The 23,223-nt window shown below is 44.8% G+C and overlaps 1 pseudogene; it reads right to left on the bottom strand.

Moving 5' to 3' along the window:
* Positions 1–18,653: 18,653 nt before the first annotated feature.
* LOC118710063 lies at positions 18,654–18,782 on the bottom strand (annotated as a pseudogene).
* Positions 18,783–23,223: the final 4,441 nt, after the last annotated feature.

The raw sequence follows: 23,223 nt of genomic DNA, 5'->3' as shown, positions 1-23,223 counted from the left end.
ATGGTCCAGGACTCTCCTTTGTAATCCAGCGGTCTTTGATCCCAGTTGTCACTGTATATAGAATCATGACCCAGCAGTGGGATAGCCCTAGAATTATTTATGGCTCTGGAGCTATTTATTTTCCCATCTTCAGAAGGTTTAAGTCTGGCCTAGACACCTCTTGGTTCAGTCTGATTACAGATGCAAGGAGGGAGGGTATAGGTGATAAAATACCATCATTTATGGGGCAAGCCAACCTGTATCTGGATAACTTTCTTTCGTCAGGCACGTGTTTATTGTACCACATATTATGACCTTTGACCACCAAATTTTTACCCACCTATGTCCCCTTCTAAGGGAATCTGCCCAGCCATTACTTCTGCAGCCGCAGGTGCTGGGCTTAGTGCCAGGGGTGCCCCGTGCCTCAGCTCCATCTGCTTGGTAGGCTGAGGCTGGGGCCTGACACAGGCACCACCAGGCCACGGTGGGTTATGATTAAGAACTGGTATAAAAAGATGAACTTGAGAACTCAGATGTTCTTTCTCAGGAATACTAACTACTAAACCTGGGGTTAGGATTTACCACTGATCTGCTGAGGCAGAGTCAGGACAGAGTCACGGCCAAAGCCACATGCCAAATGCGATTATGAGGGAGAAGAAACTGTGCATATGTTGGCAGAGAGAAGAGAACTGCGTGGATCACAGAGCCAGTCAGAAGTGCCATGGAGGGAGGAGGCCTGACCCCAGAGCTGCTTGGGCCCTGGTTTCCAGGTTCATGTTCAGCCACTGTGCATCTGGCAATAACTTTTTTCACCCACCCCTCCCTGGAGGGAACTTGCTGGGTCTCTCGTCCTCACAACTAAACAAGGCAGCCTGTCTCATTACCCCTGACAGATTGGTAGAGACCTTCCAGAGGGCCTTGCTTACCCTCCCGACTGTGCAGATGGGAGGCCTAGGGCTGGAGAGGGGAGTAAACTTGCCCACACTCCGCGGTCTCCTCACTTCCAGCCAGGTTCCCTGTTCTCTCCAGGCCACATGCTTTCGTGCCTTCTTTTTGCCTCTCAGCCTTGGCTTCCTGCCATATCATTGAGCTTGAGGGGTGGGCCATTGCTTTCTACATCCTTTCTTCCACTTCTTTGTGCTCCACATGCTGCTAAACACTGAGTAGGTGCTCAATAAACACTCGCTGAATTAAACGGGAGGATTCTCCAGGTTTGAGGGAGTGCATCCAGGGAAAGCAGGCTCATGAATGCATGTTCATCTGATTGGCCTGCACATCTGTCTGCTGGCCCAGAGTGGACATGGCGCCTTACAGGTGGCGGTGGTTTAAATTCTCCGAATCATTTTAAAAAGATACAGTGGGGGAGGGGGACAAAAGTAGGTTTACAGTTGTGATTATGCAAAACGCAGGGTTTATTTTTGTATCACTATGTATTAATTATTATTGTTTTGTTAATCCTCACCTGAGGATATTTTTCCATTGATTTTCAGAGAGAGTGGAAGGGAGAGGGAGAGACACAGAGAGAAACAGTGATGAGAGAGACAAACATCGATTGGTTGCCTCCCACACCCACCCTGACCAAGGCTAGGGATTAAGCCTACCACTGAGGTAGGTACCCTTGACCAGAATCAAACAACAAAACAGGCTAGGGATACTCATTAATTATTACATTATTTTCCACAGGAATAATCATAACTTGACTCTTGTCTGCCCCTGTATTAACCAGGATTTGACATGAGCGGAGATAGAGGGGAAGGTGAAAAGAATTCAGCAATGGCCTTTTAGACTGATCTCATGTAAGTCTTTAATCTCTCTGCAGTAAATGTTTATTGAGAGGCCATGTTGTATCAGGCATTATTTTAGACACTGGGAATACGGCAGTGATCCAAACCTATAAAACTGCTGCTCTCCCGAGCTCTCGCTGTTGGAGTTGCAGATTTAGTCCCAGGGAGTGTGGCGTGGTAGTTTGCTGCAGCAGCAATCTTACATAGACTGGGCGGCCTAACAACGCAAATGTATTGTTGCACAGGCCTGGGTGCGAGAAGTCTGACGCTATGGGCAGGATTGATTCCTTCTGAGGCACTTTCCCTGGCTTGGAAATGGCCATCTTTCCTCTGAGTCCTTCTGGTCTTCCCTCTGCCTGTGTCCACATTTCCTCTTCTCCAAGGGACACCAATCATATTGTAAGAGGGCCCACCGATCATATTGGAATAGTGACCCCATTTTACACTTAGCTCGTTAGACCCTGTCCCCAAAATAAATTATATTCCAAGGGACTGGGAATGAGGGCTTCACAGATTGTGTACATTTGGGGAGGGAACAATTGAATGCATAGCATGATATAAGAAAGCGATGTTGCTGTTGGTACCTCACCACAGTTTAAAACACAAAGGTTTTGTGTTGCTTTTCCAAATCCACGACACCCACAGCCCGTGGCTGACCTCGGTGCGGGGAGATGGGGGATTGTGCATGGAGCCATCCTTGGTGAAACTACCACGTGAGACCCGAACTGCTGACCGGGGCTCAATTAACACGGTCATCTAAACGACCTGGAGAGTGGTGCGGGGCTTTTCACATACGCACGTCTTGGCCTCGCTTGCGGGCAGTAAGTGAATTTATTTCCATGAAGGAGGGTTCCTGGGGGGCTGCAGCTGTTACAACGTGGGAGCATTAAAGCGGTCTGTGTTTCCCTTTATCACCTCCTGTGTTCCTAATGGGACCGCAGTGTGCATGGTTCCTGCTGTTTTATAGACTTTGTTGCCCTGTGGCTCATTGGTTTCTCTCTTCATTTATGCTTTTGCGGTTTTACTGAACGAACAACCTACGAACGACCTTCTGGGTCATAATGAGTCTCTGGGTCCCGCATGCTGAGTGTAACCCGGGATCGGGACCTCTCTCTGGAAGAGTCAGTCTGGCATTGGCAGCCGGCTAAAGGTGCAGAAAATGGTGGCCAAGCACCCAAGAGAAGGGCTGAAGGTCCTCTGGGGCCTGATCCAAGAAGGGCTGTGGGCTTGATCCGTCTATCTGGGAGCACCATCCATTTGCCAGCCTGACAACGAGGGGGTGGGAGAATGAAGGGGGTTTTTCACTCTCAGGTACCTGGGGACTAATTTGTTAGTAAAGCGCTTTGCAGACCAGAGTCGCAGGGAGTAGTGCGGAAGCAGTGAGGAGGGTGCGAAGGCTGGTCAGGTTGCTGCTAGAGCAATCAGTTGGAAAATGAAGGATTTTGATGGCCAGCAGAGACATTTGGGCTGACTAGAGAAAAGAAAGGAAAAGAGAAATTTTTCTATGAGAGTTCTTTTCTTTTTCCCTCCCGCCCGCCCTTCCTCCCTCCCTTCCTCCCTCCCTCCCTCCCTCCCTCCCTCCCTCCCTCCCTCCTTCCCTCCCTCTCTCCCTCCCTCCTTCCCTTCCTTCCTTCCTTCCTTCCTTCCTTCCTTCCTTCCTTCCTTCCTTCCTTCCTTCCTTCCTTCCTTCCTTCCTTTTTTCCTCCTTTCCTTCTTTCTTTTTTTGCCTTAAAAATGTATGGAGGAACTTCTGTTATAATGATCAAATCCCCCATTTCTGGATTTAACTTACTGAAACCTCAGCAACACAGTGAAATGCCAGCCAAGAAGTACTGGAGAGAGAGAAGGCCAGCATCATTCTGCCTGCTTATCCCGCTGTCCCCCTCCCCCCACATCCCGCTGCCCTCCCACCCCCCACCTTCCCAGGGGTGAGCAATCTGTCTTCTGGCACTGCCCAGGCACCTGCTTTGACGTCAGCCCACCCAGAACCTGCAGGCTGATGAATGGAGGCAGCTGGGAGCAGGACGCATGGCTGTGGCTACCAGTAGGTGCCAGGTGGTGCCGGAGCACTTTGTGAAGTGCATGATTGTCTGCCCACTACTGTGTACCTGAAACTAATCTATCTATCTATCTATCTATCTATCTATCTATCTATCTATCTATCATCATCTATCTATCATCTATCTATCATCTATCTATCTATCTATCTATCTATCTATCTAATCATCTATCTATCATCTATCTATCTGAAAGGCTAATATGCAAAGTGTCCCTATGGAAGTTTGACCAGGAAACGGGGAGTTCTATTGCTCGCTATGACAAGTGCTGAACACCAGGGGGTGGCACAGAACAAAGGAAGGCCCCAGCCAGCAGCCAGGGAAGGGAGGTCCTGGCTGGCACCTGGAAAACCCTAATTAGCCCTGATTGCTGGCTAGGCCTAGGGACTCTAACTGTGCACGAATTTTGTGCACTGGACCTCTAGTACAAAATATTACTGAATGTCAACTGTAACAAAACTGAAGATATTTATTCTAAAACAGGGAATCTGAATCTTCACTATTGGAGTTTTCCTTTTTCACATGTGCTTCCTCTTTGAGGCTGAATCACTCTTTTCCATTCTGTAGGAGAAAAGCACTGAAACATATGGCCTCAGACATGTAGTTTTGAGTCCTAGTTCCATCATTGTGAACCTGACACATTGCTTAATATTTCTGAGCCTGTTCCTCAGTGAGGCCATACAGATAGTACTAATGACTGTCCATGTTGTAGTTGTTGTTTTCTAATGACTGCCTGTGTTGTAGTTGTTGTTTTCTAACTGACTTGCCTGTATTATTATTATTATTATTATTATTATTGTAATAATGTTAAATAAATATTTTAAACACCTGTACAATTTTTATAAGTAGATAATTATCTCCCTATACCTGTTGGTTCAGTAGGGCAATAAAGCCAAAGTCATTTCCTATGATTGAAACTTAGAACACAGCTCAATCTTCTATATTTTTATTTTATTCTTAAAATTTTTATTGCTGAAAGTATTACATTTGTTCCCCATTGACCTCTTCTAGCTCTTCCCCACCCCCTTGCCCTGGGCCTTCACCACTCTATTGTCAGTGTCTATAGGTTATGCATATATGCATACAAGTTCTGCGGTTGATCTCTTCCCACCCACCAACTCACCACCCACCCTCCCCTGCCTTACCTCTGAGGTTCAACTATCTTTTTACTCTTCCATAGCAGAAAGGCAAAGCGTGGTAAATATATGTCCCTGGCAAGTAAGAAAAGCAAAGTGCATAATTTAAATGCATAATTTCCAAAAGGAAGCTTCACTCATCTCATTATAACTGATTGAAATAGTATGAAATTTCATTTAGTAAAGATGTGGCTTAAGTTACTAGATAAGTATGGGGCTAAATATTACATGTATATAAATTTTGAGTAAATTAAACATTTAAATACTCAAGGGATGCTTTGATACTTAATGTCATTCTACTGTTGTTTTTAATAAACAAAACCATATCCCTTTTATTTCTCTTATGTAAATTCAGAGGTACCTCTGTATTAACATTTTGAGATTCAAAATTATATTTCTAAAAATACAAAATAAGAAAAACAACAACTCACAGAGTAAATGTTTTCTTTGAATTGTGTTATTCTGTCTTTTATACATATTTATGCCTTTATGATCTTTCCATGGTCATATTCCAATAAGAAACATAAGTAATCTTTATTATGAGAAAAAAATTGCAAAATAAATAAATAGGACATTAAATTATTTTAATTTAAATTAATTTTACATAAATATATATTTTTTAAATGTGGACCCTCAGGGTAGGCTCAGAAGCAGACAGGGAATCATCTAGCCCCGTTTCCCAAACTTCAGTCATTTGTACATTAGCTTAATGCTTTTTTTTCTATGATCTGTGTATGACCTTAGTCATATATGTTTTAAATCTTTTCTTTCTTCAAAAGACTAATTGAAAATGAAATTCTATATCCCAGTTCTACCTGGAAAATGATCTGATCTGCCACGAAGAAAAGCATAAAATAAATATAATTAACATAATATTAAATTTTAGCCAAAATCTTATTCAAAGATTCTGGTCCTGAGGTTTATTCACTTTTGTTTAAAAAGGAAGATTAGCTGGAGTTTGAGGGGGTTCTGTCCTCACTCAGCTTTGGGGCAGATAGAATAGGAAGGCGTGCCCTGACTATTGAGTGTTGTCCCATGAACCAGAAGATTGCTAGTTCAATTCCAGTTAAGGCACATGCCTAGGTTTCAGGCTCGATCCCCAGTAGGAGGCATGCAGGAGGCAGCCAATCAACGATTCTCTCTCACATTGATATTTCTCTCTATCCCTCCCTCAAATCAATAAAAAACATTTTTAAAAAGATAGGAAGGAATAGGCTGAGGTCTGGATTTCCAGGTATGTGGGCCCTTGGTGAAACTGAGGAAAGGCCAACAGGTAGGAGCTTTGCTGTGCAGATTAAAGAAGATGATTCCTCCCTCCAGAGGTATTTGCTGAAGGATGCAGTGAATCTGGGCCTTCGATGAGGCTGCCAGGTATTTTTACATGTTCGATACCCATTGCCAGATTACACCAAGGACTTCTCAGGCGACCTTGTGTAATCCATTTAGGTAAATTTCTGCGTTACTTAAACAAATCCCTGTGAAGAGAAGTGATGATGAGGCATGTTAATTTATATTTGTGAAAACACTGAAATCTCTGGGTGCAGGGATTTCTGCAGAGGTGCAAGGATGAGGCAATGTGTACCGTCAAATTCTACCCTTTTGTGGAGTCAGAGAGGAAGCTGGCAGACTTGAGGACACTTAGGGGGAACCTCTAGCACATTACATTTCAAACTGATCTCAGAAAGCTCCCTACTTTCAGTACAATAGAGTGTTTTAATCACATGCATAAATTATTATTCTAGTAATAATTGCCTTCAACATTTCTCTAGTATTCAACGTCTCTTCTAGTATTCTTGCCTTCAACATTTCTCTCCTAAAGTCTCAGCTTTGTGCGAAGGGAATCTTCACACAAGCCTGTGAGGTTTCCCCTCTTCAACACTTTAGTTTTTTCATTTTTATCTTACTTTGGTGATTCTTCGCTCCTAAGCATGGCAATCTCTGCTGCTGAGCTGACCCAAACCCCAGACAGTGCCATCTCATCAATTCTAGACAGATGTTTACAAGCTGCAGTCAGAGATTATTATAGAATAAGCTCAGGAAGGAGAGAGGAGAAAGAGAGCTTGAACAAAAGCTCCAGTCTATGACTTAATCATGACCACTTATAAAAATGGTATTAGTTAAGAAATAATAGAATAGAACATTTTCTGAGCATAATGATTTTTTTCAGGGAGGCAAATACAGACTCAAAGACAGTTAATGAAAAACTATCAAGGCAAAGCCAAGCTTAAGAAAAAAAAAAAAAAAAAGGAAACAGGCAATCATTTTCAATATGTTACATCAATTATATACTTGAAATTGCACCCAAATGAATATATAGCTTTTCAAATTGTTTTCTTGACCTCGTAATTGGCTTAGTTTGGAAGCGAGAAGGCCAACAAATAATTTTTTTAAATATATTTTTTTGATTTTTTTATAGAGAGGAAGGAAGAGAGAGATAGAGAGCTAGAAACATGGATCAGAGAGAAACATCAACCAGCTGCCTCTTGCACACCCCCTACCGGGGATGTGCCCGCAATGAATGTACATGCCCTTGACCGGAATTGAACCTGGGACCTTTCAGTCCGCAGGCCGACACTCTACCACTGAGCCAAACCGGTTTCAGCAACAAATAATTTTCTTATTGTTTTCAGGGGTAAGAAGACTATTTTGCTCTTCTGTGTGTGGCTCTTCCTGAAAGAGGACTGAGCTCCTTGACCCCTTCAATGGATCCAGACAAGTCCTGGGAGCGACTCCTTCTGATCTTGATGGTCTTCCTCTATTCATCATAACTCCTTGGGAGTTTCTTTATCTCTTTTTTAAAAAAATATATATTTTATTAATTTTTTACAGAGAGGAAGGGAGAGAGATAGAAAGCTAGAAACATCGATGAGAGAGATACATCGACCAGCTGCCTCTTGCACACCCCCAACCGGGGATGTGCCCGCAACCAATGTACATGCCCCTGACCGGAATCGAACCCGGGACCTTTCAGTCTGCAGACCGACGCTCTACCTCTGAGCCAAACCGGTTTTGGCAGTTTCTTTATCTCTGAAGTCTCTTCTTCTTCAGGAGATAGCAGGGGCCCTTCTTGCTGCTCAGAGGCCATAGCTGAGTTCTTTCCAGGTAAGGTCCTGCTTGTTGTCCCTGAGCTCACACCAACCAGCTCATTACTGGGTGCTTCTAGACCACAGCCAAGGTTCTGGTTAGATGAACATTGCACATGGAGCCACAGGAGAGGTTGCTCCCATCCAGCCTTAGGTCTCAGGATTTCTCCTTGTCTCCTCATGCAGGATCTGTGTGAGTGGAGGGGACCTATATACTCATTGGTCACTGAATGCCCTAGCTCACTTTTTGTGCCAAACTTTTCTGTTTTTGAATAGTTATCTTAAGAGATACCTATCACCTCCTGATGACAAGAAAGATGGAATTCAAAGTCCCTGGGGATTGATTTGAAAACTCTTGTCCCTCTGAGTCATCACCTTGACAATATACTCTTGAACATCCTATATAATAAAAGCCTATTATGCTAAGTGTCCAGTTGTCCATTCAACCAATTGAAGTGTAATATGCTAATGATATGCTAAGGATGCTCAACTACTAACTATGATGTGCACTGACCTCCAGGGGGCAGACAATCAATGGTCAAGCAGTCACTATGACCTGCTCTGACCACCAGGGGAAGATGCTCTGACTGGTAAGTTAGCTTGCTGCTGGGGTCTGGCCAATTGGGACTGAGCAAGAAGGGCCAGACATGCCCTGGAGCCCTCCCACAGTCAGTCCCTCCTTAGCTGGCCAACCTCCCATGTCCCTCGCAGCCCTAATTGTGCACCAGTGGGGTTCCTTGGATTGGCCCGTACCCTCTCGGGATGTTGGAAAGCCAGTTTTGGCCCCATCCCGCAGGCCAGGCCAAAGGACCCCACTGGTGCATGAATTCATGCACTGGGCCTCTAGTTATAACATAAGAGAAAACAGTTGAACCACTAAGTCCTGTACTCTGGGCAAGGCATCCTGAATAGAGACTAAAGTGCTATAAAGAAAATATTTGACATTTCCAAATAAGTGGCTTTTTGGTGATTGCAGGGTGTTCTCTAGCTTTTGACAGAACACTTGTGTGTGCTGTTTGATTGGAAAGAACCAGTGGGTCTTGACTTGAAAGAAAGCAACTTGGGGTATCATCACCATCACCTACTCAGCCAACATCAAATACTCATTGAGCAACCACTTTAAAGGATTAATTCAAACAAATGGAAATGCTCATTTTTTGGTCACTTATATGAGCACAATGCAAATAGATTTGGTGTGTATAGAAGTAGCTTAATGCAAAAAAAATAAAAAGAAAAAAAAAAAAAGAAACAAACACCTTTGCATCCAGCTACTGGTCCTGTAAATTGTTTCAGAGTCTTCTATGTTGAGACAAAATCCTGCAGGGACTGTAGGAAATAAAACAGGGCACACCTTGTTTAGTAAAACATCTCAATTTAATACTGATCAGACAGCATCTGTGTTAATATCGAACATGCTAACATATTGACTATTATCATGACGATATGCTTAGTGCCTTCTTCCACGGCTCACCAGAAGTTTTCAGGGAGGAGTGTGGCCTGGTGTAACAGAAAGACTTGGATTTGAGTCCAGCTTCACTACTTACTTATAGTTCTCTCTATGCAGGTAAATGATGAAATCTTGCTTTCATTTCTTTATCTCTAAAATGATGCAATTGCTCTGAATTTATATAGGTGTGCAGGGGAAATGAGATCAAGTGCAAAAAAAACAAACAAAACAAAAAAACAAACAAAAAAACAAACAAAAAAAAACCCCATGTCTGTAGAAAGCCTGAAAAGAATAAGTATTCAAGAAATTTAACTAATTTCCCTCCCTTTGAATTAAAATATATGTGTTAGTGAGTGAAGGACACAAGGACTTTTAGCAATTGTGGTCTCTTTTATAAATTTGTGCATGCTGCACTTAAAGTTCCTGTGTACAGTCAGGTGTTATTGCTTGTGCGGTTTAATGCTTTAATCACACTACACACTGGTTACACATTTTTAAAATCATATTAGATACTGTATCCCCAGCTAAATAAAAGGTCATTGAATACTTTTATATGTGCATTTTTAGTGTTTTTAAAGTGTTAAAGATGTATCTACTCATTTGCAAATTTTTTGAAACCATCAACTACAGTGTTTAGGTACTTACTGAAGGTCCAGTATATGTAGGAAACTGTCTTTATACACAGTTATTCTAGCCTCATTGGCTCCAATGTTATGACCTTACTCATTTTAGCATTCCTAGATGCAGCATTGTTCCTTCTTGCACATAAAAATATTCTATATATGGTTGATGCATAAGATAATAAATGGTATAAATGTTGGTGAAATTGAAACACTTGAGTGTAGCTCTATGAATTAAGTGGATGTAGATATAGTCAAGGGGAAAATATGGTTATCAATGATCTAAATAGTGGCAGGCAATCTAGGTCTGTGGAGCTTTTTCAGGTTGGGGGGCCAATACATCATGCTGGGACATCCCGGGTGAAGACGGTTCCAAACACTGCATCATGATAAGCTGACTCTGAAACATCTAATGATAAAACATTCCTGACCCTCTGCTGATTTCTCCATGGGATAAAAAGAAGAGAAATGATTGTTTGCAATTATTTTAGGATTTGCAAATTATACTAATAATAGAGGAATATGCAAATTATCTGGGTCACTGTCATAGTAACAGTAACGACTAAACAGTAGGCTGCGTGGAATGATCAGGCCAGCAGGGGGGTTAGTGAGGGATGACCAAATGACTGAACAGCAGGCTGCGTGGGGTGACCAGGATAGAAGGGCAGCAGTTAGGGGCTACCAGGATGGCAGGGATGCATTTGGAGGCAGGGGGCAATTGGGGGTGACCAGGCCTGCAGGGGACAGTTGGAGTCAACCAGGCTGGCAGTGGGGGCAGTGACGGGTGACCAGGCCAGCAGAGGGGGACAGTTAAGGGTGACCAGGCCAGCAGGGGGGGCAGTTAGGGATGATCAGGCCTGCAAGCAGAGGTAGTTAGGGGAGATTAGGTTGTCAGGCAAGTAAGCAGTTAGGAGCCAGTGGTCCTGGATTGTGAGAGGGATGTCCGACTGCCAGTTTAGGCCTGATCCCTGAGGGGTCCTGCATTGGAGAGGATCAGGCTGGGCTGCAGAAACCCCCAACCTGTGCACGATTTCATGCTCCGGGCCTTTAGTTTGAAATACATGTTTATCTCAGTGGTTCACTAGCTATAAGAATCTTCAGTTGAATTGATCCTACCTCTGACAAAAAGTGATTAGTCTTGTGATTCATGAAAATTTTAAAAAAGCTTTTTCTTACAGTTTTATGGGATTGAGGCCCTCTATTGCAGTGCCAGAAGTGCTTTAGGATACCAACACAGAGGGATAGGATCTCAACTATGAATTGAGGTGTAAGACACAAACATTCATTTATAGCAAGGCAGTCCTACACTCACTCACTCTGCTCTCTGTCTGTGCTATTGGCATTTCAGGAGGAATTTCATCATATAATACCTTCTTCCAGATGAATTCAAGATTGAATAGCTGGTGAACCTCCCTGAAGGCTTCTGTGAAGTTTAGATAGAGAAGGTTCCTGTTTTCCCTGGAACTGAAAAAAATAAAAGGCCAGCAATTGGCCTGGCAGTAATAAGTATGTATAATGATTTACCTAATCCAAATGGCTGCTACCTGAACACTGGCTTGTACAAGAGCTTAGACAAATCCTTGCTAAGGCGTGTAATATCACAGGGAGTAGCTCCTAGAACTGGCAGCTGAAATTGCTATGTTCTCCCAGAAAATAGAGTGTGATGGCCTCTCCCACTTATGGCTGTGCAAAATGCAAATGCAGGGCTGTCCATGGAGTTGCTGGCTGGAGAGCATGCTGAATGTCCAGGAGCTGGTCTCTGCATCATGGAGAAAGATGTGATCTCGCTACAGGATCAGTGGCCTTGGTTTATGGCTTTTCAGCAGCTCCTGCAAAGTTCCCACTGTTGAGTTTAGGGAATGTGCTCCACACTGGACTTGGGGGGAAGCACAGTCTTTGTGGTGGAGGGCTGAAATAGTCTCTCTGTATGTTAGCTCGCACCCCGTTTTCTTGCCAGGAATTCTGTCCTGTTCTGCCTCCCTCCATGTAGCCTCACCACCCTCGAAGCCTTGGCTCAAAGCCTCCTTGGTCGTTGGTGTGGAAGGCATCCATCCCTCTTTGAGGTCCTGCAGCAGCCCTTCTGTTTCCTTCCTTGAATATTGCAGTGGACTCTGTGGGAGGGCATCTCTTCTATTACCTTTGTGCCTTATGGGAAAAGCTGACAACGTCCACATGAAAGACAAGAGCTCCAGGGATCTCCAATGGGAGGCAAGCCATAAGAAGGTGGGACCTTCATCCTTGTTGGATAATTGAGTCCTTTAAATGAAACGTGGTAAATTTGGGGACCGGCAAGTTATTGGTATGAGTGGCAACAGAGTGAGGTTGACCAGGTGCCCAGGCAGCTCATGTGCTAGTATTCTTTTAGCTGGTGTATTTTTCCTGTTACCCTTTAGTTAGGATGTGCTTATACAAAACTTACACAGCCTCAATAATTTTATTTTACTATTTAATCTTTTTAATATGTACCATTAGCTTATATTATTTACTTCTGCTTTTTCATCTCTAGTTTTTATTGTATTACCTATTTTTTATGATGTAATCTGTTTATTTTATTTTTATTGTTCTAACATTTTAAGTATACACTGTTCAACTCATCAAATTTATTTTGCAGCATTTTTCGATTTTACTGGTATTCATTCTAACATGCTTTAAACTAACATTTACTTACGGCTTTTCCTTTTTACTTTCAAAACTGGTTTTGCCCTTTTAGTTTATTTAATCGTATTGCTCTCAGAGATTACTGTGCTGAGGTCTGGCCTCAGGCATGACTTGCCTTTTCATCCTCCCCCGGCCCCTGGCTACCTTGTGGACAGAGCTGGTGGCCCTGAATCTTTATAGACAGAGTGACTGAATGCATAATTCATTTATGCCGAGTCAATCACTGGCCATTTTTACCTCCTGATCACTTTAAATCCACCCCTTTGTCCCCTGCACTCCTGTGTCAATGCAGGCCACCACCATCCTGGGGCCCTGCTCAGCCTCCTAATGGCCTCCTCTATCCTTTCTTTCAATTTACTCTTTATTCTGCAACCCAGTGATATATATATTTGATTCCAGAGAGGAAGGGAGAGGGAAAGAGAGATAGAAACATCAGTGATGAGAGGGCATCATTGATTGGCTGCCTCCTGCATGCCCCACACTGGGGATGCAGGCCATAACCAGCATGTGCCCTGACCAAAAATCAAACCATGACCTCTTGTTTCATAGGCCGAAGCTCAACCACTGAGCCATGATGGTCAGGCCCAATGAGATATTTTTTTAAATGTAGAAAAAAAATATCCAAGCACATTCCCACTTATTTTTGGCTAATGACTTAGGATATATAACATTTTAAAATAATTTAACATAAATGCTTCTGATATTTTAATAATAGTTTATCCAATGAGATGACAATAGTTCTACTATGGAAAATCTCAAACCAAGGTGAAAGTAGAGTGAATAGTATAGTGAACCCCATGTACCTGCCACCTGCCTTCAACCATTATCAACAGCTCACTATTTTTTATTTTTTTTTGTATCAATCCTACTTTTTGGTTTTATAATTGGCTTGAGTAGTAAATTTTTGGATTTTGTAATTCCCAAACATCATACCATTTCAGTGTGATTGTTCTAAAAACACACACCTGGACTTGTCACTGGCCTGCCTAACACCTTTCAGGGTCACCTCAAAGATTCAGGATAGGGTGCCCCTACCACAGTCTGCACCCACTGGCTTTGGCTTGTCAGAAGCCTTGTCTATTGCTCCTCATCTGTCCCACAACCAGTCCCTGCACAGATCCCCATGCCTGTCCTCAAGCTGCTGCTCCCTCTCTCTGCCTGTAGGCCTTTTTACTTGCTAACATCTTTGCCTGGGCATCCAGATTCTCCCACTCCACTCCGTACCCAGTCACCTTTTATTTCCTTCCTGTATTTTAGATCCAGCTTCAAGGTCCTGAGCTCTGGGAAGTCATGCTGATTCCCCTTCTCCACTTCCTCTCCCTACTCCCTCTCCACCTGCAATATGCTGTACTCTCCTGCCATAGAATTAATTACACTTCTTTGTAATTGTCTGCTTGCATATTTCCCTCCTAGACTCTTAGCTCTTTGGGGTTAGATATTTATGTCCCCCCCATACTATTATTTGTGTCCCACTTTTAAGTATAAAGAAAAATGAATGAAGCATTTGACTTTGTCCTTGGTTCTGGCTGCCTGAGATTGGGGTGTCACTCATTCATTGTTCATGTCACCACCCATTGTCATTCACACATCACTATCCATTGTGCTCAGCTCAGCCTGAGATGACTTTGGTGAGAAGGGATGGCAAGATGGAGCATCCATGGACACCCTCCCTCCTTTCTTGATGGACTCGGGACTTTCTAAGAGTCTCTGTAGCCCCCAAAGTGTGAGGTTACACTGTGCTAATGCCCCCCATCCTAGTCCTGGGAGCTGGGGGTGTGGGCCAAGTCTGCACATGAAACAGCTGACGGGGCAGATGCACAGGCTGGCTCTTCATCTAAATGTCCCAGGCTGCCCTCTGCAAGGTGAGCAGCAAGTCAGACAAACAGCTCCCAAGTCTCCATGGAATTGCTTTCTGTTAGAGGCATAAGCCTTGGTCTGCTTGCTGCTTTGACCTCTGTGTAAGAACAGAGAGTATTCTTCATTGGGACTGTATCTTACCCATTCTCCTTGAAACATTTATATCGGGATGGATTAAGTGAGCCCTGTGAATGGTCTCTCTGCTTCTCTAGAGAAGGCAGGGTTTTACACCCACACACAATCTCTTGTCTGAGAATATTGTCCAAAAACTAGGTCATCTATTGTAAAGGAAATTAGGCGGCAATTAAATTTAACTGGATGATACAGCATTGGTGGTTTCATTTTAGAGGGAGCATGTCTCCCTAATTACTTTATTGCTGAGTTACATGGGCTGAGTGCTGCTTCTTTGTAAGGGGAAGGCTGTATTTCATAAGTTAGAGGATGATTTCTGGGCTCACATTTTAATCAGCAGATCTCACCTTCAAGGGCAAGTTCTGTTTCCTGTGGCTTTTTCAGGTCACCTGGTGGTTGTTTGGCTCAGCCAACCTGGGATATCTTTTGAAAAAAGAACAATGCAGACAGGGGAGACCAGGCTGGTTTTGGTGGGTTCTTTTCACATATGCAGAGGATTGTCACGGCTCTCTCTCTGCTCTCTATTTTCTGATGGGAAAGGGGACAGAGAGGCGAGTCCTGTGGAAGAGCAGCCTGTGAGCCTGCAGCACAGCTGGTAGGAGAACCTGGGTTTCATGACTTGGGTTCAGCCATCGCTTGCTTATCATGGTTCCACAGAAGAGCTTGAGGTCAAGGCTGGGAGAGTTATGCCCCAGATGGGACTGGATACCATCATGCTTATTGGAATTGCTGAGTGACAGGGCCACCTTGGAACAGTTTGGTTACACCCTTGTTATGGAAAAGGGGACCTGGCCCCAGTGGGTCTGCCTTGGGCCCATTGGTAGTATATGTGTTCTTGACTTTGTACAGGAAAGATTTCACAATACGAGTCCAGGTGATTTTTAGAAGATGTTTATTAAAGCTGGGACAGTGACACAAGGAAGGGCCTAGGGCAGAAGAAGCAACCAGAGAGGGACTAAGTGAAGAAATGAGGGTAGGCAAGGAGGTCAGAGGAAGGTGACCTTAGGGACAGGTGCAGTGGTTAGCCTGGGAGGAGCTGTAGCTACCCATTGCTTCCTGGTTGCAAGTCTCATGGGGTCCCTTAGAGTTTAGGAGATATAAGCCTTTGGGGGAACAGAGGGGAAAGAGAAGGGCCTGGTGTGTTTCTGGGAGGGAGAGTGAGTGTTGGGACCTTCATTTTGAGGATTTTAAAGGCTGGGAGTTTAGGGGAGGTCATGGGGAGGATAGCAATAGAATATTCATTGTTTTTATGCTGATGAGCCAAAATGATACGTATTCCCTTAACTTCATTGGTCCTTGGATGTGGTTGGCAAATGGCACTAATTGGATTTCTGGTATCTGCCTCCCTGAGTAGGGTGATGTAAGCTATTTACCCTCTAGTTGGAGAGAAGTGTAACCATATACTCTTGAGTGTCCTTAGCTAGGGAAGATGGGATTTTGCGATTTATTAGCTAGTTAGCTGTAAACTGGTTGGCCATTTAACTGTCTGTCTCAGTTTCCCTATTCTGCTTGTCTTGGCTCACTAGCCTGTTTCACCCTCAAAATGTAGATGATGTGGCTTCCTTCCATTTCTTTTAGGCCTATGGCCCATTTAGATCACCCATTTCAGTGGTTCTTAATCTTTGTATCTGTGTTTTCTGATGGTCTTAGGCTTTATAGCAGCGGTTCTCAACCTGTGGGTCACCTAAGACCATCGGAAAACACAGATATTTACATTATGATTCATAACAGTAGCAAAATTACAGTTATGAAGTAGCAATGAAAATAATTTTATGGTTTGGGATCACCACAACATGAGGAACTGTATTAAAGGGTTGTGGCATTAGACAAGTTGAGAACCACTGCTTTAGATCTTCTATTTAGATCACCCAGACAGCAGCCCCAAAGCACTGTGGGTCACCACCTGCTTTCCACACTGCCCTTCACTCAGTGCCTGACCTGAGACCTCCTCCTCACTCCCTTTGCCTCAACATTCTAGGCAAATCACATGAAGACCATTGAAGTTCCTGGACGCGCCATTCCCATTTCCCTGTGGTTTCTTTGCTGGGAGCTATTATCATTAGTGTTAGTGAGAAAAACTACTATTAAACCCACAGCTTGCTACATGCCTTTAAAAAAAGGTCATTTATTTCTTTTGAATGCCGAAAAATAGGGTCCAGTGACCCTTTCTAGTAAGTCCTTTCATGCTGACTAACTTCCAAATTAGACGGTGCAGGGGACCAGGCAGCCAGCCCATGGAAGTCGTGTGTGTCCATGTGGAAGTCGCAGGATTCAGATGGGAGCCTCATGAGGAGGTGACACAGGTTGTGCCTCAGAGTCCTCCCTTGGCTCTGTACATATGAGGTTCTGGCAATTTCTATAGCAAGGAGATTTCTTAAAGAGCAAAGAAGAATCCCACCGAGCACAGCCTAGCTGGCTAATGAAAAAGCCAAGTACATGGGTTTGCATCTAGCCTGTTCTCACATTCTATCAATCTCTAATTACCACATATTTTCCAATCTGCCCCGGGAGGCATGGCAGGTAAAATAGACTGAGAAGAAAATAATGGTGCTTGCTGCACAATTTATTAGATTGATACCTGTTAATACTTGAGCAGGTTCCTTGCAGGTGATGGGAAAGCCCTTGATGCACTCAGAACAGACAAAGCAGAGTAACCGTGGAAGCTCTTTGTTTTTTAAATACCTCTGTTCACAGACCTGGCAGCATGCGGAACAGTCAATGTCTTAGAGGTTTGGGTCTTGCTGCAGTGACCTGGGAAGCCTCTGGGTTACATGGAAAAATTATTTGTCTCCATCTGCCTCATGTCCCAGTGCCAGGTCAGCCCTGGAGGCTCCCTCCACCCCTGTTGGGGCTGGTGGGGGGACTTAGGAGAGGCCCTTCAGTGTGGGACTTCCTATCCTGCAAGTGACCACTAGGCCAAGAGAGCCTCCAAGTTCTGTTTCCCTTTTCTTCTTCTGTAGTGAAAAAACAACAACAACACTATTTGGAAAATAGAATTACAAATACAGACAACTAGAATACCATTATTTTACTTTCTTTGCATATTCCCTTTTGGTTTTTGTTCCCTTTTGGAGTGGTTAGGGGGTGATCAGGCTGGCAGGCAGGTGAATGTTTGGGAGCCAGCATTCCTAAATTGTGAGAGAGCAGTCAGACATCCCTGGAGGAGTCCCAGATTGGAGAGGGTGCAGGCTGGGCTGAGGGCCACTACCACCACCACTACCCCCCCCCCCACCTCTGTGCATCAATTTTGTGCACTGGGCCTCTAATCTATAATAATAAAAGCATAATATGCTAATTAGACTGAACAGCCAGGCATCCTTCCAGATGAAGCTAGCATGGTGAGGGCCAAGACAGAGGTGGTTAGGGGTGATCAGGCAGGCAGGCAGAGTGGTAAGGGGCAATCAGACAGGCAGGCAGGCAGAGCAGTTAGGGGCAATCAGACAGACAGGCAAGCTGTTATGGGCAATGAGGCTGGCAGGCAGAGGTGGTTAGGGGTGATCAGGAAGACAGGCAGAGTCATTAGAGGCCATCAGGCAGGTAGGCAGGCAAGTGGTTACGAGAGGGTGCACCCCCTTCACAAATTTATCCTTCCAGATGAAGCTGGGCCAGAGGGAAGCCAGCCCAGGTCCCTGAGGGAAGCCAATGCCAGCACCTGGGGGAAGAAAAACCTACTCTGGCATGAATTTCATGCATTGGGCCTCTAATATATACATATGTTCTTTATGGTTAAAATTAATGTACATATACTTCTTGAAATTCTAATTTTTTCCTACATTATACCCATTTCTCCAATGTTTTACCCAGATTTCATGCTAATCATCCTAAACTAAGTCTGCCTAACCTTTCTCATTTTGATGATACATCAGACATTTATTTATTTATTTATTTATTTGTTTGTTTGTTTTTTCAATCCCCGCTACCACACATTTGGGAAAATCACAGAGGCCAGCACACCTGGAGTGCAGTGGATAAACCTCACCCTGGGAAAGCCACCTTTGTGATCATGGCACTTCCCTGCCAGGTAAGTGCATCAGACCTTCAGTAAGAGATGTCTGTGAGATGCCCAGCACAGTGACTCTCACTTATTTATTAATTCATCTGTGCATTCATTCATTCATTGAGCAAACACACCACAGATCTATTCTGGGTCAGCGCTGGAGAGAAGGAGGTAAATAAGATCTAGTCCTTGCCCTTAGGGAGGCCCCAGCTAGTGACATGTAAATTAGGGATGACATTAACAGAAAAACAGATTTTTCTACTCACAATAAAAACAGATTTTTCGACTCACCATACTTCTGACACCAAATTTGTGGGAGGTTTTTCCACACCACCCATTTTCCAAGTCTCCAGACCCCGACTGGGTTTCCCACAGTTCAGTTCTGACACTAACTACCAGAGTTAGCACAGACCTGAAGGTTAAGGGCTCAGGCGCCCAAGACTGCCCCCACTTTAGATGCCAGTCACAAGAACGGACCTCTGTCCAACCTGCTATAAATGAAAGGTCCCAAGACGCCCGCCTCAGCGTTGATAACTTGCTGTAATGGCTCACAGAACTCAGGGAAACCCATTACCAGTTTATTAGAAAGGATACAGGGAGGAACAGCCCAGCCCCCATGGAAGAGATGCGTTGGGCAAGGTATGTGGGGAGGAGCTTGGAGCTCTCATTCCACTCTGGGTGTGGCATCTTCCCAGCTCCTTGACTTGTTCACCAGCACGGATGCTCTCTGATCCCCATGGTTTAGGGTTTTTTAATGAGATTCCTTTACTTGGGCACCATTGATCAAACCATTGACCTTTGGTGATTAACTCAATCCCTGCCCCCTCTCCCCTTCCTAGGGGTCTGGGAGAGTGGCTGAAAGTGCTGAACATTTATCACTTGGTTCTTCCTCTGGCAACCAGCCTTGAGGAAGAGTTGCCTCTTTAGCATACACGTGGGCATAGTTGACAGAGGCTTATTTTGAATAACCAAAGACATTCCTCTCATCCCTGCCTCTTAGGAAATTCCAAGCATTTTAGGAGTCTGTGCCTGGTGCCAGGGAGGGAGACCTGAAATACTATTACTTTTATTGTATCAGCCTGACAGCCATCCAGGCAGCACTGTGGACTCTGTGGCTGTGGGTCCCCAGTTCAAAGGTGGAGGAATCTGTTAGCTGCAGTCCTCGGAGAAGGACCGGGAGGTGCTTGGACCTCGGCACTAGATGTGTGGGAGGTTTCCGTGTGGGCTCAGGGCAAGCAGGCAGAGGTAGGGCGATGGCTCTCTCTAACTTGGGTGATGATGCTGTTTGAACTGGGATGCTTTCGAGGGAAGGGGTGGCCCCTGTTAATAATTATGCAGGACACTGGGTTTAAAGGAACCTGCTCCTGGCAAATGCCATGTGTGCTCATGCTTAGTGGAATCCTCTTATCACCGTGGTCAGCAAACTGCGGCTCACGAGCCACATGGGGCTCTTTGGCCCCTTGAGTGTGGCTCTTCCACAAAATACCACAGCCTGGGCGAGTCTATTTTGAAGAAGTGGCATTAGAAGAAGCTTAAGTTTAAAAAATTTGGCTCTTAAAAGAAATTTCAATCGTTGTACTGTTGATATTTGGCTCTGTTGACTAATGAGTTTGCCGACCACTGTCTTATCAGAACCATGACGTCTTAGAGCTCAGGGTGTGGGGTGGGGGCGCAGGAAAGAATTTTGGTTGCTGGGTCTCACCCACACGGGCAGAGGAGAAAGGAGGTATCTGAAATTAGATATCATTGTCTCTGCCTTTATATGTTTATTAATGTTTTTACTTTATCATAACTTTTAAAACCATGGTAAATATTTATGGCAAATAGCCCTGGCCGGTGTGGCTCAGATGGTTGGAGTGGTGTCCCGTATACCAAAAGGTGGTGGGCTCAATCCCTGATCAGGAAATGTATGGAAGGCAACCAATCAATGTTCTCTCTCACATCAGTGTTTCTCTCTTTCTCTCTCCCTTTCCCTCGCTCTAAAATGAAAAAGTATATCCTTGTGTGAGGATTAAAAAATTATAAGTGTATTTATAGCAAGTAATGCAAATAGCTGAATAAATACAGAGTTGGCAGGTTCTCTCTGATCTCTTTATAGTCTCAGCTTCAGAAGTCGTCTGTGTCAACAGCCTGGTATGTGCCAGTCCTTGGCCTTGGGCTGAATCCTGGGAGCCGAGAGGGCATTCTCCAGGTGGCCAAGGCAGGGCAAGGCCTTTGGAAGAGGTTTCTTACTGTGGAAGATTCTCTTATTCTGGGGCTGAGTGCTAGGACTAACAGGACCACAGGGCCAGGGGAGATGGGAGCACCTGACCCACGCCATTAGGCGGTGGCAATAGAGAGAGGAGACATGTGACAAAGGGGGTGAGGAGTTTCTTTTTCTTACTGGGGACTCCTGTCCGCACTAACAGAAAACTGGCATTTGTTGGCCATTACCTTTACCCTGATACACCAGCAACCCAAGATGTCCCCTTGGTTTGTCATGCAGCCCTCGGGTGGTCTGGCAGCAGCTGCTTGCACATTCTCTCAGCAGGGCCTGCGGTGGAGTCCTGGCTCTGCAGGGCCCACAATCATTAATTAATGACACATGGCTGTGGGAAGGGAGTGGTAGCCTGTATGTGGTATTCCTGGCCCAGCTGCCATGAAGGTGGTAGGGCAAGGCCCAGGCAGCTTGTGGGACTGTAAGAACCAAGGTAGCAGTGTTGGAGATAAAAGCATAAGCTTTGGAGCTGGAACGATCTGTGTCCAAACCCCAGCTTTCCCACCTTGGATGATCTTGGACCAGCCAATCAATTCTGACCTCGGGCTTCTGCACCTGTGAAGTGGGAGGGACGAAGCCTGCCTCGTCCAACCTCCGGGACAATGACATAAGGGAATAATCACAAAAGCTGGCACATTAAATCCTCAAAAGGTTTGGAACAAAATAAACATCTAAATATCTGAAAAAGGAGAGGCGGGGTGGAGGGGAGAGAGGACGCACAGAGCATAGAGCACAGTGCCTGGCCTAGTGGGAGGGGTTTTGTTGTGTGATATCATGATGTCACGGGCCCATCCTCAGGCTGTGAAACCTGAAGGTTTTGAGACTCCAGGGCCCTGCAGAGGAGCCTGGCCAGTTACTGAAGGCCCAGAAGCCAGTGGGCAGCTAGGGATTGTTCGGGCTAATGCTAACTTCCCTCCCCTCCTCCTCTCTTATCCCCAGGCTGGCCATTGCTCCATTTGTCACTGTTTGGCCTCACCATATGATCTTTGATATGCATATGATCTTTGATATGCATTTTAATGAGGTATCACCCAGGGCAGTGCCTGGTGGCGAGGCTTGCATTTTATATTTGTCCACCTGTCAATCCATCAGGCCTGACATTGATGGGCATCCACTATGCCTCCCACCTAGGCCATGGCTGGTTATGGCCCATGCATCGGTACCTAAAGGGGCACCGTGTTTATAGCATCGTGTCTGTGTCCTACCTTAACCTTGAAGTGGTGGCTTTCACTTGTTTTGTTAACCCAGCGAGGAACAGCCTGCTGATTCTTACAGCCCTTCCCCACCCAGTTCCATTTCTCTGCAAAGATAGCTCTTTGTCTCCGGGGAAGAACTCTGTCATCTCTGTTAGCTCAAACCCTGATTGAAAACGCTGCCTGGGGTGATGGCGGGCTGTCTGGGAGTAGAATGTGCCTGCAGTTTCCAGTCTGTTTTTCCTGAAGCAATTATTTGTGCATGGAATTGGGGAGAGGAGGAACGCCATGAATTAGCCATCTTTTTCCTTGGGAAGGAGCAATGTCAGCCTTGCTAATATTAAGTCACCTCTTGTAGCATCTCCTATGATCTTCTCTGGTGTTCAGGAACTCTTTCTAGTTCCCAAATTCTGATATCAATGCCCTTGTTAGAGTTGCCCACGTACCTGCTGGGATTTTCTGGGACAGTGTTTGGTGGCCCAAATGTAGCAAAGAGGGATGGTGGAGGGAATGGACAACACTTTCTCTAGTGACTTCTCCCTGATCGCTGTTTTTAAGATAATGTGTTGACATGATGGTGAAGACTGTTGAAAACATCTTTGGGAAGCAGTGTGAAAGAGGCAATTAAAATATCAGTGGGCAGATGGACAGGTGAGCATAAAAGCTTACCCACAGGGGAAAGCATTTTCACGTGCCAGGTCACCCCACCAACCAAGGGTGCTGGCATGACCTGCCCCTAGCCCATGCTCTCTGCCCACACCTTTGCAGGTGCCTGTTTTCAAGGTGGTGTCTTACCCATGTGCTTTTCAAAGAATTGAAACACAGTAAGATTTTTTTCCTTTACTTTCATAGCAGCATGACTTACACCTGACATTTTGTATAACCTTCATGTGCTGTAGAGTATAAATTCAATAGGGAAAGAGAGGGAAGTCCCAGGAGCTGGGTGAGGGGGGAGTTTCAGCTTTGAGTACTGATAGTATGCTGTGGTCGTCTGTGCCTGGGGTCCACCAAGTTTGGGGCTAA

Source organism: Pipistrellus kuhlii, unplaced genomic scaffold (genome assembly GCF_014108245.1).
Source record: "Pipistrellus kuhlii isolate mPipKuh1 unplaced genomic scaffold, mPipKuh1.p scaffold_m20_p_7, whole genome shotgun sequence".
NCBI classification, from domain to species: domain Eukaryota; kingdom Metazoa; phylum Chordata; class Mammalia; order Chiroptera; family Vespertilionidae; genus Pipistrellus; species Pipistrellus kuhlii.
Note: the sequence above shows the minus strand (reverse complement) of the source record. Positions and strands in the feature narration are given on the sequence as shown.